Here is an 18441-nt window from a genome sequence, read left to right on the forward strand (position 1 = left end):
CAAAACTGGACCAGGGGTCTAATGAGAAAAGATGTAATATGGAGTAATACTACCCAATGTGGAAAACTAAGACCCTTCAATATTTTATCTCCGGACTCTGTCACATACCTAAAATTCATGTAAATAAGCCTTACCTTTATAAGAGATTTTTTTTTCCTTCTCCCTTTATAATTAGATTCTTTCAAACTAGGTCAAATACATATTGCAATGGGATTATGAAGTAACATGAGAACAGGAAAAAGCAGAACTAAGAAACTATACATATGCAAATTTTAGCTAGAAAAAAGTTAGCTTTGTCATATCGAAAACACTAGGACCAAGCTTAGAAAGTCTGCTAACATGAATTCATCACTTTCTTCCAATGGGAGAAAAAGGGAACACAAAGTCTTCAGGGCAATAACCATCTTCCTTTGGCGGGCGGGGGGCAGGGGGGTGTTCCTATAATGTCCTACACAATGCAAAGCATTCAATAAATACTTTTTACATTGACATAAGATTAACCTATTATGTTAGTTTCAGGTTTACAACATACAGATTGAAAACCAAATTACACACATATTTCAAAATGATCACAATGTCTAGTGAATGTCCATTTCCACCCACATAAATTTCTTTTCCTGTGATAAGAACTTGTCAGATCTAACCTCTTAGCAACTTTCAAATATACAATACAGTATTCTTAGCTATCGTCATCATGCTCTATCTTGCACCCCAGGACTTGTTTCTTGTACAACTGGAATTTGGTACATTCTGACCCTTTCAACCATTTTACCCCTCCCTACCCTCCACCTCTGGCAACCACCAATCTCTTCTTCTTTTTCTTGCTTTTTAGGGCTGCACCCGAGGCATATGGAGGTTCCCAGGCTAGGGGTGGAATCAGAGCTGCAGCTTCTGGCCTATACCACAGCCACAGCAACACCAGATCTGAGCCACGTCTGCAACCTACACCACAGCTCATGGCAATGCCGGAACCTCAGCCCACTGAGGGAGGCCAGGGAGCAAACCCACAAACTCATGGTCCCTAGTTGGATGCATTTCTGCTGTGCCACAACGGGAACTCCACCAAACTCTTCTATCTGTGAGAGAAGTTAAAATCAGGCTCAGATAAAGTGATAACAACTCTAAGGAAATCACTCTCTCTCGTCTCCTTTTAGGATGAATCACTAGTGGCATGTTCTTCAAATTCTCCAAATATATTAAAGAACATTTAAGATGCAATAAAATTCATCCAGAAATATCACTGGCTGAAGTGTGTTGTCCATTCATGCCCAAGCCTGGCTGACCTTTTGATGTTATTACGGTATATTGAAAAGAAAGGAGGTGGGGAGCAGTTACCCTATTTACTTAAGAGTCAAGGTGGCCAAAAATGAAGTAAATACCGTGTGAATCATCAAACCTCTTAATGGCCACGGAATCTTTTTATATTCAGAGTTTCGCTATTACCATTTGAGACATCAAAATTCTATGTGTGGGAAGCTCTTAAATTTCTCCCTCAGAAGACGGACTAGGGGGGAGGAAGCCTCAGAAGTTAGAGAAAAGGAGAGATGAATAAGGCAGCAACCAGGAAAAGTCTGAACTGTGTCCATGCAATAACATGCCCACCTTGTGGATGCAAAACTGACATGTATAACCTGCATATGCTTTTTTCCCCCCTCGTCAAAGGAGGTGGTCAGACCAGAACACACTGTTCTTCTAAAGCAACCAGATTAGCTGGATACATGGTGCTGGGCAAGCCCCCACCTGTCCTACACGTCAGCCTTGGCAGGGAGAACCCCCGTGCAGGGCCCCCTACTGCTCTGGATGAAGCCCAGACACTTTGCTCTCAGCTCCAGACCCTCCTCACCTCCCTTCCTAGCTCAGAACTCCACTTTCCTGAGCTAGTGCCCCTCCCTGACGTGATGCTTTTTGGCTGAGGTCAAATCACAGCTCAGCCTCTTTGCCAGTTTCCCAATCGCTCCCTCTTTCCTTCTGCCCAGAATGTCAATCCTTCTCCCTCCTTCAGCTCAAGTCCTCCTCCTCCCCTTCCTTCGAGACCCATCCCAATGCTGCACACTTCTGCCAGAGAGCATTCTAGGGTCCCACCCCATCCACCAGGGAACACAGGACTCCACCTCCTCTGAGCCCTCAGCTTCACTTCCCCATCCTCAGCGGCACCAGCACCACTCAGTCTGCAAGGATGACTTCCCTCCCTGATATTCATCAAATGACGAAAGGTAAGCTCTTTCCCTGACCAACCATAGCTTGAGCAGAGTAGACATTTAAATCTTTGCCGGAGATGAAAGAGGTTACATTTACTTCACTTACACCCATCATCCCTTAGAAAATTCATACCACACTGACAGGACAGAGAGCCTTTGATCGTGTCCAGGGGCAAGGATTTCTGGGAAATGGACCTAAACTCCCCCAGCAGAATGATTTGGCAATCACTCAGGACAGCCCTGCACTAGCCAGCTTCTTGCTGACTTGGGTGATTTATGCAAATTATGGCTGTCTTCTTCCCCGGGTCAGTGGCTCTCAGCCCCCATTGTACCAGCCGCTCCTGGAGAGGTATTTTAAAAAATCCTTCTGCCCAGGTAGCAACCCAGATCAATGCTATCAGAACCTCTGGGGGAGAAGCCCAGGCACCTGTAGTTCTTAAGGCTCCCCGGGTGATTCCAACGTGCCATCAAGTTTGACAAACACTGACCTAGACCATAGAAGGTGATCACAGTCAACAGATGTTTGTTGTATTTGTGTGTAGCTAAGTGACACTTTTCTACACTGAGCTGACAGGGGCTGGGAAGAGGAAGAGTCCAGAGCCTTATTCACACACAGCCAGTTTCCCCAGAACAATAATTTATGATCCAGACATCAGTTCCAGACTAAAGGAAGTGCCTGTCTCTGCCACCACCACTCCTCCACCACCAGCCCCAGCATTTTTCATGCTCCTATGAACCTAGTTTTATACACTATGTCGCATTATCTAAATTTCTTCAGCATTTCAACTGGGAGGAAAAAAATTTAGAACTCTGATCTTGTGGTGAAATAAATCTCAGAATTGGAGGGTGGTGAGAAATATCCAAGTGTGCTGAGTGATGTCAGGTGTAATTTCCCACATTATTACAATAGCAAAAATGTAACCTCCCCTTCTCCCTATGACTCAGCAGAGTAACCCGCTGTGTTAATCTAGAGAAATGCTTAAATCTGGAGGGAAATTTATTCAAAAGAGTTGGTCATGGCAAATATCACATGAGGTTTATTTTAAACCAAGTCACAGTATCACCCCCGACTAGAATCATATATTTTTCTCTTCAGGACAGAAATCTTGTGAATCTTTGCATATAGTTTTACAGATTATTCTTTTGTTTGTCTGGAGCTTAACTGAAATATAATTGACATACAATACTATGTAAGTTTAAAGTATACAATGTATTGATCTGATACGTTTTCATACTGCCCAATATCACCACCATACTGTTAACTAAAAACCTCCACCCCATCACAGAATTACAACTTCTTTTTTGTGGTGAGAACATTTACAACCTACTCTCTTAGCAACTTTCAAGTGCATAACACAGTACATTAGCTACAATCACCATGCTGTACATTAGACCCCCAAACCTGCTATTCTTATAACTAGGAGTTTGTTCCCTTTGACCAACATCTCCCCATCTTCTCCACTCCTAGCCCCTAGCAACACTATTTTCTGTTTCTCCAAGTTCCATTTTGGGGATTCCACATAGAAGGGATATCATACATTATTTATCTTCCTCTGTCAACCTTATCTCACTTGGCTGAATGTCCTCAAGTTCCAACCATGTTGTTGCAAAAGGCAGGATTTCCTTCGTTCTCATGGCTGAATGATATTCTATCGTACGTCTAATGCATACCCCATCTTTTTTATCCATTCATCTGTTGATACTTAGACTGTTTCCATCTCTTGGCCATTATGAATATATTACGAATAATGCTGCAATGAACATGGGAGTGTAGATATCTCTTTGAGATAGTGATTTCACTTCCTTTGGATATACACCCAGAAACAAAACTGCTGGATCATATATGTGGTTCTATTTTTTAATTTTTTGAGGAACCTCCATACTGTGTCTCAGAGTGGCTGCACCAATTTACATTCCCACCAGCAATATAACAGGGTTCCCTTTTCTCCACATTCCTGCCAACACCAGTTATCTCTTATCTTTTTTAAAACACAGATTACTCTTTACCAGACAGATGATATGATTTCTGAGACCAGAATTTTCCCACCTACTTCAGGCAGGGAAATTTCTATCAAATCCCTATGGTACTTGAATTGGTATTTTATTATATATATTTCACTCATATTGATTTTAGATTAAATGTTATCTATAGACGACTTCAGAGGCTAGAAAGTAACCCTTGCATGCAATGCCTTAAAAAAAAAAAAAAAAAAAAAAAAAAACCCTAGCTTACAGATAACATGTGACAATTTGGATGATACATTCCCAGCAGAGATGGTAGAGGGGAGGCTTAATCATGTTCCTCCTGTGAACAAACGCTGAAAACTTCAGCACTCAAACAAATATGAGTTCAATTGCATCTTTAAAAGAACTATCCCATCAACTAGCATTTCCCTTCTTTGAGAATCATTATCATTTCAGCACAATGAAACATGAAGAAGTTTGGGAGCCCAGTGGACCCAGGTTCAAATCCTGACTCTGTTATTCATCTGCCACCAGCTTGAGACGGTGCCTTCCTATTTCTGCTGGCTCTATGCCCCATCTTCCTCTGGCAAAGTGGAAAATGGTAAAACGTGTGTACGGAGCATTGGTAACATGTGTAAAGCACCCAGCCATGGAGAGCAGGAGCTGGAAGACGGCTGAGCCTATTACCATCCAGAGTTCTTGGCCTCCTTAATGAATAGAAATTGCTAAAACACCAGGCAAGAAGCTCAGGTAAGGCTTTATTGGGGCCCCAGCTGCAGGGGGCAGGGGGAGGGGGGAACAAAAACAAACAACAGTTTCCCTTGTTGGCTTAGATGGTCTGCCACCCCTTTGGTGGTATTGCAGGGGGCATGCTTTTGCTCTTGGTTCTTCAGAAGTGGCAGCTGGGGTATTAGTTTTTTTTTTAATCCTCCTGCCTATAATTTGCCCCAACTGCACAGGGCACGTAGTTATTTTTAGTCCCTTATACTTTCTTTGTATTGGGTTGCTGGAAGAGATGTCTGTCCAGGTACAAGCATTGCATCCACTGCAGCAAGGGTCCCAAGTCCCACCCCTGTCTACACCACTGTGATCTGGCCTTGTCTCCATTTCCAAGCTCCTTCCCACTCACTTAGCCCCTACCTACAGACCTTCTTCAGCCCCTCAGCAGGGCTCAAATGCCTCTGTTCCCTCTGCCTCAGACCTCACCCTTCCTCTCAAGGACCCTCCATCACCAGGCAATACAGACCCAGCCCTTAGCCACTGTCCCAGCAGCTGTCTGTGTCTTTCGTGGTGCTTATCCTTATAAGTACACCTCAAGCTGCCGCCAGCTGCTGTGGATGACCCTTGAGGGCAGCATCCAGATAGCCTTCCCCTACTGTGGCATCCCACAGACACCCATAAGGCCTCAAAAAATAATTGTCATGATCACGACTGGCTTCAAAATAATCCCAATGCCACCATACACCTATGTGAATGGCCAAAATCCGCAGCACTGACAGCAGGTGCTGCCAAGGATATGGAGCAACAGGACCCCTCCTTCACGGCTGGTGGGAAGGCAAAAAGGTGTGGCCACTTTGGAAGACAGTCTGATGGTTTCTCCCAAAACTAAACCTGCACTGCTGTACAATCCAGCAATTACACACCTTGATATTTACCCAAAGATGCTGAAAAATTACATCCACACAAAAACCTGCACGGGGATGTTTATGGAAGCTTTATTCACAATTGTCAAAACATGGAAGCAACCAAGGGGCCATTGAGTAGGTGAATGGTTAAATCAGCTGTGGTCCATCCAGACAACAGGATGTTATTCAGCGCTGAAAAGAAATGAGCAATCGAGCCATGAAAAGACCTGGAGAAACCTTCAGTGCATATTACTAAGTGAAAGGAGTCAGTCTGAAAAGCTACATAATGTGCAATTTCAATTACATGACATTCTATGAAAACACGGAAGCAATAAAAAGATCAGGGGTTGTCACAGTAACAGCGGGAGAAGGTATAGAATAGGAAGAGGACTGAGGACTTGTAGGGCAGTGAAAATATTCTGTATGACATGCTAAGGGTGGAAAAATGTCATTGTATGTTTGTCAAAACACTCAGATGGTCACCAAGAGTGAACCTTAAGGTAAACTATGGACTTTGGAGGAGGATGTGTCAATGTTGGCTCATCAGTTGTAACAAATATCCCACTCTGGGAGGGGAATATAACAGAGGAAGTTATACACATGTGGGGCAGAAGGTATGTAAGAATTCTCCATACCTTCCCCTCAATTTTGCTCTGAACTTAAAATTGCTCTTTAAAAAATCATGTCTAAAAACTGCAGTTATGATGTGAGATATGAAAAATTCAAAAACATACTGAGTTAAACTTTTCCCCCTATAAAATCACCAAACTTAAAAAAATTAAAAAAAAAAAAACCAGTTTACGCGTATACTGTGTTGACAGGTGCATGGGGAAACATTCTCTCAAACATTCCGGGCAGAGGTGTTCATTGGTATAACCTGGTGGGAAGTAGGTGGGCAGTTCTGAAATTTATATCAAATCACAAATGCACATAGCCTTTGACTCAGCAGTGCCACTTCTAGGAATTTAGCTAACAATTAAGCTTACGGGCACTTCTGCAAAATGACACAGGCAAAGCTGTTTGTTATTCATTGCAACATTGGTTGTAACAGCAAAAGACTGCGAACAATTGAAAAGTTGCCAAAAGGCTACAAAGCAGCAGGTTAGATACAGACATGGAAGAGGGTACATACAGAAGAGGTGTGTGTGATGGGTAATTTTACATGTTGGTTGGACTGGGCCAGGAGATGCCCAGAGAGCTGGTTAAACCTTGCTTCTGAGTGTATCTGTGAGGCTGTTTCTGGAAATAATCAGCACCTGAAGTGGTGAACTGAGCGAAGCTGATAGCCCTCCCCAGCAAGGACAGTCCTCATTCCAATCCCTTGGGGGCCTACACAGAGCAAAAGGCAGAGGAAAGTTGAATTAACTCTGTCTGCCCTCTTGAGCTAGGACATCAATTTCTCCTGCCTTTGGTACCCTGGTTCTTAGGCCTTCAGACTGGACAGGAGTCTACACCATCGCTCTCTGGATCTCAAGCCTTCTAACTACACTACCTACTTTCCTGGGTCTATACCCTGTAGACGGCAGATCCTAGAACTTTTTAGCCTCCATAAATGGCATTGAGGCAGCCCATACCTTATAATAACTCTTTCTTTATAGATAAGAGATAGATAGATAGACAGACAGATAGACACATATACAAACAATACATCTATTTCCTGTTGACTCTACAGAGGGAGAACCCTGACTGATACAGTGTGAAGAAACTATTGACGAGTCACCCATGTATGAGAAAGAGGGAATGATTTCACTGAATAGCCTCTTTAAGGCCTTTTAAATTGTGTTATCTATTCAAAAGCACACAAACTTTGTGTTTTCGTTCAAAAAAAAGTCTGAGTTCTAAAACCTTAATGGAAAGTCTAACCGAAAAATAAGTAAAGTACTATTTCAAATTATAGTCTTAAATAAAATTTTTTAAGAAAAAAAATGTAATGCACACCTACATAAGGTCTGACAAACAATTAATACTAAATAAATGTTGTTGAATTAACAAAAAAAAAAACTTATATTCTTCAAGTTATATTCCTATCCCCATTTTAGAACCTGAACAACTAGCAAAAATAAGACAGGTGAGTTTCCCAGGAGAAAATGAAGCTAGGCCTCTCCAGACTTCACCCCAGCCTTCTGGATGGTCCTGCCAGGGAATACACGGCCTGAAAATGAACTCCAGGTACCATTTCAACTTGACCGACAAAGAGTCAGGGACAGATTGACAGACCCCTGGAGCCCCTGAATGAAAGGATTACTTGGCTGAGGTTCAAGCCTCAACAGTTCCCAGTGAAACAGAATTGGACCTTCAGCATCTCTGGATCAGCACCCAGTTGTCACCAGCACAGCACATGGGCTAGGAGGCTAAATGGACTTGACGTGGATGGACGGCTGTCTTAGCCCTCACTGGTTCCTTTGAGTCACTTACTGAACTGCTCAAAGTCTCAGTTGGTCTGATTCTAGAGCTGGAACAATGGCACCAGTCTTACAACGTTGTGAGAAAGGCTAGAGTCAGTGGCTGGAAAGAACCCAGAATAGTGCACGTTCCTTAGTAGGAACTCAGTAATGTGGACTCCATACCCAAGGGCACAGCACGGACATCGTCAGCCATCCCCAAACCACAGTCATCATCTCTCAAATTCAGCACTCACTCTGTGGACTCCAGAGTGAGACTGCTTCATGAATCCCAACCCCACACTAACCACTGATGTGACTTGAGGTAAATCACAATCACATCCCTGGGCTCCCGTTTCTTAACCTGCAAAGTGAGGTAATAATAAAGACCACCTCAAATAGGAGCTCTTAGAACCAGGTCTCACACATTGGAAGTGCTCCCTTAGTTATGTGCCATCATCATGACTTATTCAGCACCAGATCCAAACCATTGCCCAATGGGCACTTGGTGCTGATTTTAACAGCTGACCACTGAGCTAACAGTCAGGGAGAAACTCTATACCCCTGAAAGTATAAAGCTTTGCATACTCATGCCAAGTCCATAAGCCTTGTACTCACAAAAGCTGCCACCTGTTTTCCTGGTTCTACCCTGGGTTTGTATTCATTTGCTTAACAGCCATTAAGAGCTTTAAAGTTTTACTGAGTAGAAACAGAAACCGACCCACACTCAATTAAATGAATAAAACAATCAACATGCCCCAGAAAAGCTCCATTTTTAAATCCTCTATAATTCCTTTTGGGGATAGTCATTTCCCTGCAAAGTTGGGTAAAAACATTCCTAGGTCCCTTCCACTGACTCATTCGAGAAATGTTTCTCAAGCCCCCACAGGGTGTCAGGCCACAAACCAGGCCCTGGAGAAAGGAACACAGCAAACCCGCCCCTGTCTTTGAGAAGCTCTCACTGGGGATCAGAGCAAAGCAAGTGAATGGTGACAATGCAATATGAAAAGAATGGCATGTTATCCCATATGCAAATGAGATAAATAAGCAACACAATAAACCCATTTTTAATCTAAAGTATATCCAGGTGCTGCTGACTCTCAGAACTAAGCAATATGTTGTCACACACCCCTTTCCCAGTTTAGAATTAGGAAACACTATCCAAACTTCGGCATACAGCTCTCTAAAAGCTAAATATCCCATAAGGTGAAAATATAAACTGCATATTAACAATAATAGTCATAGTACCACTCGGTATTTTTTACTTTATTTCTATTTAAAGAACTTTCTTCTAGCCCTCTTCTGTTCCCAGTACAATCCTGTGGTGAGAGGGAAAGTCAGCCCTTATCTCTAAATTTTATAGCTAAAAAGGAGATACAATCATAAAGACTGAGGTTTGCCCGAGGTTGTTCAAATGGTAAAAATCAGAGCAAAAGCATCTGATTCCCCCACACTCTCTGCAGACCTGCTGAGAGACATCGAATGAGATCAAAGACCTCAGAAATTAGGTTGACAAAAGTTGCTATGAGCGAGAACGGGTTTGATAATGAGTAACCAAAAAAGACAAGAAGTTGAACCTAGAGGAAGAGAGTAAGAAACCAGAAGGTTTCACCCCCAAAAAGTGTCCTGAACACAAATGAAGACAAGATACTCTTTGCCAGTTATCAGATTAGCACACTTAAAAATAAATAAATAAAACCCAGCCGGTGAAAGTGTGGGGAAGTGGTGTCTATACAGTGCTGGAGGGTATGTACACGAATGCACTTTCCTAGAGGAATTCAGTAACAGAATCAAGAGCTTCAAATATACTTTCGCCCTTTGACCTCTGGGATTTTATTCCAAGGAAATATCAGGAAGAGATGCATAGGTTCCCCCCCAATGATGTTTGTTTTGGTAATGTTAAGAAGTGAAAAGACAGAAATCAAATATCTACCAACATGATTCAGCAAATCATCTGTGGAGGAAGAAATTCATTAGCATGGCAAGATGCTTTGCTGAAAGGGAAAAGCAGATAATAAAACAGAATGGACAGTCTGAGCATGCTTTTTCCAAGATGTAAATGCATTCAGAGAAACCATACCCACCAAAATATTAGCAGTATCTATCTCACAATATTAGGTTTTGATGTTTCACCTTCTTCATTCATCTCTATGTATTCTTTCTTTATTTTTAACTGTGAGTATGTGCTATCTGTATACACTTTTAAAGGCATTCAAAATACTTAAGAAAGGTATCTTAGCCATTCTTTAACCTTGCCTGTGGAGTTTCTCTACTAAGCAAGTTAACAATGCCCCAAAGGGTTAGTGGGTTAAGACTGTAAACTGAATGTTAAGTAGAGACAGGTCATAAGCATTTTTTATAATTCATCACTACATGTCAATAGATGATTAAAGAAGATGTCACACACATACACATTAACACACACAGTGGAATATTACTCTGCCATAAAAAAGAATCAATTAATGCCATTTGTAGCAGCAACATGTATAGACTTAGAGATTATCAGACTAAGTGAAGTCAAAGACAAATATCACATGATATCACTTATATGTGGAATATAAAATATGTTACAAGTGAACTTATTTACAAAGAGAAATACTCATAGACATAGAAAACAAACTTATGGTTACCATAGAGGAAAGACAAGGGGGAAGATAAATTAGGAATTTGGGAATAACAGATACACACAAATTACATAAGATAAATAATAAGGTTCTACTGTATAGCACTGGAAACTATACTCAGTGGAAAGAATCTGAAAATAAATGATATATGTGTGTGTGTGTGTGTATAACTAAATCACTTTGCTGCACTTGTGAAACACTGTAAATCAACTATACGCCGATAAATATAGCTTTAAATAAAATAAAATGCATCACCACTAGTAGGAAGATGAAATTCATCTCGAGAAGTGTCCCTACTCCTTCCAGACAACGTGTGGTCTCCTTTCTCCAGGGGATCCACGTATTAACATGGACACAGATTTCCCCTTGGCCCGCAGCACATGGGCCCCCAGCACACACACCATGGCCTCCAGCCACCTTTGGGTGGACACAGTGATCCGCCGAACCAGCTGGTCACTAGCTACACCTTTTGAAACGTCCTTCCCCCACCCAGCTCTTCACACCTTCACAGCCAAAGTGCAAACTCGCATCTGGTATAAGAGCAACACGGAGGTTTAAGTTGAACTGAATTGAATGGTAAACTTCATTTTGTTCTCATTTTGGCTTTCTTCTCTCCTTTCTTTAGTAGCTCAGATTCTGTCCCATTTTCCTGTTCTTTCACACAACAACACTATTGATAGGAAGTATGAGGATCAAGGGTGTCCGATAAAAAATACAGGGCGATGCTGATCATCCAATTGAATGCCTACAGCCTACGGCCACAGGTGTAAGTAACATTAGCAAAAGCCCCTGGGGGGAAAAAAAAAAAAAAACATGCTCAAGCTTTAAAAATTCCATTGTAAGCCCTGATGGCAGGAAGCATGTACAAGGCTTGCAAAGACAATGTGTTATCATTTTAAATGCAACCAATCATGTCTGCTTGGAGTAATACAAGGCCTTCAGCCAAACATGGGGCCAGATGATGCTTCTCTGGAACAGGAGAAGTATCAAGGAAAATCATAAAACAAGTCTTCCTTCTAGCTTCGACTAGAGCACTTTAAAAGGACTTAATTTATAATATCCTTCACTTAAGCCTCATGATTTACCAAAAGCCACATAACTATTGATGACTTATAGGTAGGACATAGCCATAAAATATATCTGCCACAGATTTTCCTAGTTAATATTCCACAGAATAAAACATATGTAATCATAGGTGATCTTTAAACAGGGCTCACAGACACATCGTGGGGTTAAATATGCCTACAAACCACATAAGCCCAAGAAATCCTTCCGATCTTGTTTCAACAAATAGCGTAACAGTGTCAGTATTTTCAGATTCCATTTGTCCCTCCTAAAGACTTCACTGGGGAATAAGCAAACAGAGGGAAAAGGAGGGAAAAATACAAAAACAAAAACTAGAGTGCAAAGCAATCATCTTACCGTCTCTTTTTCTCATGGTTGGAGCCTTTGGGACTGGCTGGCCCCACGGGAGGTGGTAACACAGGGAAGCCGGCAGGATTTCTCCCCCCAAGCGAAGCCAGCTGAGTTGACCGTGCTTATTAAAAACAAAAGTGCATTTTGAAGACAGCCCTGGATAGAGCTGCTAACGGCTCTTTTCTTTTTCCAAAGAGCTTTGAGGGTGAAGCACAAGCCTGATGCCTCACATCTTGTCAGCCGTCCCAGCTGTGCTGAGTCTGTGAGAAGAGAAAGTGGGCTCCGGGTGACGCCTGTAAGAGCTTTAATCCTCAGCAGTGACACATGTGGGGAACTATGAACAGGAAGCTCAGAGCCCGGCAAGCAGCCAGAAGCATTCAGAAAACGTGCCAAGCCCTTTCGAAACACCATGCTCTCCACTAAACATTCACTCCTAACGGTTCACAGGCTGTGTCTCTCCTCTCAAATGACTGCGCCATCAACCTGGGCAAGGCTGGCCCATGGACATCCAGGCTGTCACTGTTTCTGTCATCAGTCTGGCTAAGTCAAGGCCAGGTTTGGGGTGTCCTCCCCTCCTGCCCTATTGCCCACCTCCCAATCTTTGTGGTAACCATACCCACAGATGTGAGCCCCTGCGATGCCACAGGGCCTTTCATTCAGGTCTTTGCAAGGCCTCCTCCTGAGGTCACGCACCCTGGGGGACACTGCAAGGAACTCTTCTCAGCATCTGAGAAGCAGGGAGACCCACTGGTCCCCTCTCAATTCAGGCTGCGTCAGGGCAGGGCGAATTTGGAGAGGTGGGCTGGTAGGCAAAGAAAGCTTCTGGCCCCCAGGCATGGCCACCTGATCCATCCATGAGAGACATGCCCTCGAATCCCTCTTCGATTTTTCGCACAGCCCCTCTGCCCCTGCACTCAGATCCAGGCTCTGGATACAACGCAGTTGCACTTATCACAGCTCTTCTCAAAGGCCTGCAGCAAAGGGCCAAAACGACCAAACCTCCTATTCCAGCAACAAGTCCCACCCCGAGGCTGCCCATGCATCTGCCTCATCCCCTCTGCCCTCTAAAAGGACCCTCTGCAGCTATCTGGATGGGCCACTACTGACTCCAGAAGACCTTGCCTTGCACCTGCTCTGTAGCCACCAACCTGTCCAGCTCTCTTATCCTCTTGAATGTGAAGAAGCCACAGGCACCACGCGCCCGCTCCTCTTCCCTCCCCTCATGCTTCCGCCCTTCACTGCCTTTCACTCTAGCATGCCCCCTACTGCCTCCTGGGGTGGAGCTCCCTGCTCGGAACCCTCCTCTTCCCACCTTAACAGTAACAGAGACAGCAAGATTGGGGACTTCTTATGTGCCAGGCTTTTTTTCTAGGCAGTGTGAGTTCTTAAAGCCCATTTTACCGGTAAGGCGACTGAGGCGCAGAAAAGGTAAGTGCTCAGCCAGGCAGGGTGAAACCCAGGTGGAGCCCAATCTGGCCTTGCTCTTTGAGTCTTTCCAGCCACCCACGCTCTTTATTTGGGAACAGGGAGTATGTACTCAGGGAACGTGCGGTTTCCTCACACTTCTCGGTACCTTCCCAGAAGTGGTTCCAGGAGGCCTTCCCATGCTTGGTAATTACCAAGTGGCGGTGATTAAGGGCAGATTAATGAGCCGGAATTGAAAGACCATATGTTCCACTTGGGCCATGGACAAGGATTCCAGCCTTTGAGTACGCAGAATGGTCTTGGGTTAAGGCAATATTTCCATACAGGTTTTGTTGACATTTTAACCCACCTATGCTGTGAGTGTTCAGAACTAGACCATCTGGTAAGTCAATGGGCTGGTAAAGACATAGCCTCACTGAAACAGCTGAGATGCCCTGCTGTGGAGGGGTGGGGGGACTTTCCATCCTTCCTCCAGTGTGGAGTAGCTCAGACCTGGCAGCTAAACCATCCCAAGATCTAGGGGCAGCCCCACTGGTCTGAGCTGCTCTACCCTTAGAAACGTGCTAGCACCTTCCAGGCTGCTGGCTGGGTACTATTCATGCCATTTCATTGAAGGGATGCTTCTGGCCACCCCCTGCACACAAGATCCTCCCATGTTGTTTGGAGGAAGAATAAAGATCAGAAAAACCCAGCTGTGGACCCTAAGAAGCTTATTACCTAATAGACGGGGAGGCTGTGGATGAGACACAAAAGGGTTTAACCCGATGAAGGTAGCTGACCCTCCCCCATAGGAGTTTGTGACCCCAGTTTTTCTGTAATTAGTTTATCTTGACTGAACATTTAGTAGAGAGGGAAGATTTCATTCCCAGGATTTTTCTGAACCTCTTTTTCACTGCAGACAAATCTCCCTTCCTCCTTTCTGCTTCTAAGGATAGAGAAAAAGACACACACACACACACACACACACACACACTCCTGCCTGGGTTTGTCAGTTGCTTAGTCGTCCCCCCCCCCCCCGACAGAGTTCAAAGAAAACAAGCAATCATAGTTGGCAGCAAAAGTTCAATACCAGAAATTCATGGAAAATCTCCAAACTCCAGGGTCGTTTATGGAGGCTGCAGTACAGAATTCACTGAGCCAAGCCCAGAGCTTTTACTATTAAAACTCCCAGAAGACGTCATGATGACAACTTTCTCAGCAACAGGATCTCTGCAGAACTCCAAAACATCTGTATTTATACTTAAGAGGTCAGAAATAGCTCATATATTTTCCTGAAATATTTTTATGGAAAAGTTTATACAGTGGGATGGACTGGGAATCTGGGGTTAATAGACGCAAACTATTGCATCTGGAATGGATAAGCAACGAAATCCTGCTGTCTAGCACTGGGAACTCCATCTAGTCACTTGTGATGGATCATGGAGGAGGATAATGTGAGAAAAAGAATGTCTATATGTATGTGCGACTGGGTCACTTTGCTGTACAGTAGAAAATTGACAGAACACTGTAAGCCAACTATAATGGAAAAAAGTGAAAATCATTTAAAAAAAGAAAAATAAAAAAATTAAAGTTCACAGTCAGAATGGGTTTGCATTCAAGAATACCTTTAATGTGGCTGTAACCCATGTTTTCCATGTGTGATCCTTAGTCTGTGTGTGGTCCAGGTATTTTCTACCCATCTCAGCTGATGAGAAAGAAGATTGCAAAGAGGCACATGCACTTTTGTGCATGTATGTGTGCCTGGGTACAAGCATATCCGTACCCAGAATCTGACCTTGCCTCACATACTATGGGTCCTTAAGAACAGGGGTTGGGGGTAAACCGTTTTACCAGGTCCAGCAACTTAGTAATTTTGTAATTGAACAGACCCAGACTGGGCCCCAGGAGAGTGAAAGAGCCTGCTTTAACTTCATGGATGTGGCTTTGGGGAAACCACATCATCTTTCTGAACCTCAGTTTCTACATCTGAAAAACAAAAATACAGTCTAATCTAAATCCTTGCTGCACAAAGTGTGGCCAGGGGCCAGGGGCATCTTCAGGGAATGTGCTAAAAATGCAGGATCTCAGGCCCCACCCCGAAATAGCTGAATCCGAATCAATATTGTAATAAGATGCCCCACGTGACTTGCGTGCATGTTACAGTTTGAAGAGCACTGTTCCACATGTTCTCCTCCAGGGCACCGTCTGTTAGTTTAACCCTTGTCCCTTTCCACTGGAGAGTTAAGAACCCATGCCCAGTGGCTGCCTCATGACCTTTGCGGTTATGCCCTGGGAGAATCTGGCTTGATTTCTGCAGGCTGATTTCACTCCTATTCCAGGCAATGACACGTAAACAAAATGGACCATCTCCATGACTCTTCCAGGCCACTAAGTCACACTGAGTCTTCCAGCTTCCTCCTACGCCTCTTTGGAGAATCCCATCCCTTAATACTTCATGCCTCCAGACACCTTCCACATCCCCCACTGTGTCTGAGGGGCTGTGCAAGCACAGATTAGCAAGCACGAAAGATCCAAGATGAATTGTTACAGTGACAGTTTTCAACATTTAAGGAAGCCTTGCTCGCTAAGGGAAAGCAGCATGAACTGACTCAGAATGAGCCAAGATGAGTGAAGCTCATTGACTCTTCTGTATGATGAGGTGACAGATGGGGAGACTGGAAGAGTACTGAGAATTTAATGAATCAGGAGTTCATGAAAGCATTTCGAACCTCTTTCTTATGAGCAAGATGAAGAACATAGTTAGTAGAATTGGATATGTCCCTCAAAACCCGTCCTCCATGACAAATGGGTTAACACGAAGGGTAATCAACAGTGGAAAACCTTGGGTGCCATGCATGTTGCCTTCCAGGAAAATGACAGCCAGGCTGGGCATGGACAAGGTCATAGTCACCCTCAAGATGTGGCAAGTCAAAAGGACAGGAGGTGGGGAGGTTGGAAAGCACTACATTCCACCCCTAAAAAAAGCAAATTCAAGATTAGAAAGGAAGGAGTTCCCACTGTGGCTCAACAGGACTGGTGGTGTTTTTTCAGTGCCTGGACGTAGGTTTAGTCCCCGGCCCAGCACAGTGGGTTAAAAGATCTGGTATCACTGCAGTTGTGGGGTAGGTCACAACTGCAACTTGGATCTGATCCCTGCCCCAGGAACTCCATATGCCATGAGGAGGCCAAAAAAGAAAAAAAAGAAAGAAAAAAAAAGATTAGAAAGCAAAACTGAAATCTGAAACCAAATAAATTATCAAATGATAAATGGCAACAAGAACCAGAGACTGTGGTGGCGGATCCTGATAATATTCTTGGGGTGCATGAATGCAGAAGAGGAGGGGGCCACCAAGCCAGACCAGAAGGTGGGAAGGGCACCAGGAGCTACAGCATAAGGGCACAGCTCACCACACGATGGGGGAACTGGAGCTTAAATGGGACTTTGGATTCATTGAGTGAGCAAATCAGGATCCCAAAGATCCCATTAGGATGGAAACATGGGCCAAATCTCACAATAGGAAATTGAACAGAGACCAATCTAAAGTTCTAGTTTTACTTCCCACACCTAATTATGGAAGGTCAAGACAGGACACACAAAAAGCCAAAGCACTGGTGGAGGACAAAGTCAAGCACGTGATGGGATCTGATGGACTAAGACATCTTCTGTGAGCCCCTACATGTGATTGGAGCCTGAGCGTAGGAATGTTAACTTCTAGTTCAAGGGAGAGTGGTCACTCTTGAGATCATCCTCCAGAACAATGTTTTCCAAATGTTCTTCCACCATGGCACTCAGAGGAAATGATAGGAGGGCTGCTCATGGCCAGAGAAGACCAGCCAGGCCCTCCCACCTGCCCACAGGCCAAGGGGGTTGATATTTGCACACCTGGAAGCCATAAGGTCATGATAGGAGCCCACGGACCCTATCCCAGGACAGAACTAGGACAGTGGAAATAGAAAGTTCCAGAGGCCCCTTCAAGAAAGATCTTTGTAACAACAGAGCTCTCCCAGTGTAACAAGCCAAACCCCATCCCAGACGTATTCAGAGACCAGCTGGCTGGGCACAAGCATCTAACAGGAATCCCTCCTGCCAGCTCTACCTGGCCCTCTGATTTTTCATCAGCTTGTGGGCTGTTTTGTGTTGATGTGTTTTGTCCTCGTGGCAAGTTAGGGTGCTGAGCAGGGCATTTTCTCATTATCTGCATATTGAAATAGGAATCTGGGACCAGGAGGGGCAAATCCAAAACTAGATTTGCGATCTCTAGATTTCATCATCTTTCTTGGTTTACTCTCTCACAGTGCCTAGCTGTATATTTCTGTGAACTTTAGGTGTAGCTTTTAGCTGTTCCCGTGAATGAGGAAGTCATTGTTTTTAATAAGGTCAGGTGATGTTTATTATCTGTCAAATTCTAAAAATGAGTCATAGCACAGTAAGTATGCCTGACCTATTGTACCACTAAACTTTAGGTGAAAACACTGTCTTTGGTTGTTGTTTGACAAGTTAACTAGTTAGTGTCACTAAGTTTGAGGGAAGGTTCAAAACATTCTGATCAGTATAGATTTTTCTAATATATTGTTATAAAAAAATAGAACACAATACAGAAGATGGGAGTGAGATTTAAACACTCTTCATGATCTTGCCACCTAACGCCCATCACTGTTGGCATTTTGGATAGTTCCATCTACTCTTTTTTTTTTTTTTTTTCCTATGCGCTTATGTCTTTGTAATCTCTTTTGATTTAATATTGTGTCACAAGTGGTTTCTTATGCTATTACTTGGCTTTCATCCCTATCATTTTTAGTGCCATGTAATGCTATGTATCACCTCCTG

The 18441-nt window shown here is 43.6% G+C and overlaps 1 protein-coding gene and 1 long non-coding RNA gene across 3 annotated transcripts in view; one reads left to right on the plus strand and one right to left on the minus strand.

The window, feature by feature from the left end:
* Positions 1–12486, minus strand: part of IL1R1 (interleukin 1 receptor type 1) — a 94442-nt gene extending 81956 nt beyond the window's left edge. For both annotated transcript variants that reach the window (XM_021087129.2, XM_013995919.3), the window contains exon 1: positions 12216–12486. The gene's annotated coding sequence lies outside the window, so the exon portion shown is untranslated. The remainder of the gene's footprint in view (positions 1–12215) is intronic.
* LOC146404670 (uncharacterized) lies at positions 1803–10963 on the plus strand. The gene is made up of 3 exons (XR_014839671.1): positions 1803–2213; positions 4620–4913; positions 7828–10963. It is a non-coding gene; the product is annotated as an uncharacterized LOC146404670 (long non-coding RNA).
* Positions 12487–18441: the final 5955 nt, after the last annotated feature.

This window comes from Sus scrofa, chromosome 3 (assembly GCF_054392235.1).
Source record: "Sus scrofa isolate SSC_HxYL_T2T_F1_AM1 chromosome 3, Sscrofa_HxYL_maternal_Yorkshire_Landrace_v2.0, whole genome shotgun sequence".
Taxonomy (NCBI): domain Eukaryota; kingdom Metazoa; phylum Chordata; class Mammalia; order Artiodactyla; family Suidae; genus Sus; species Sus scrofa.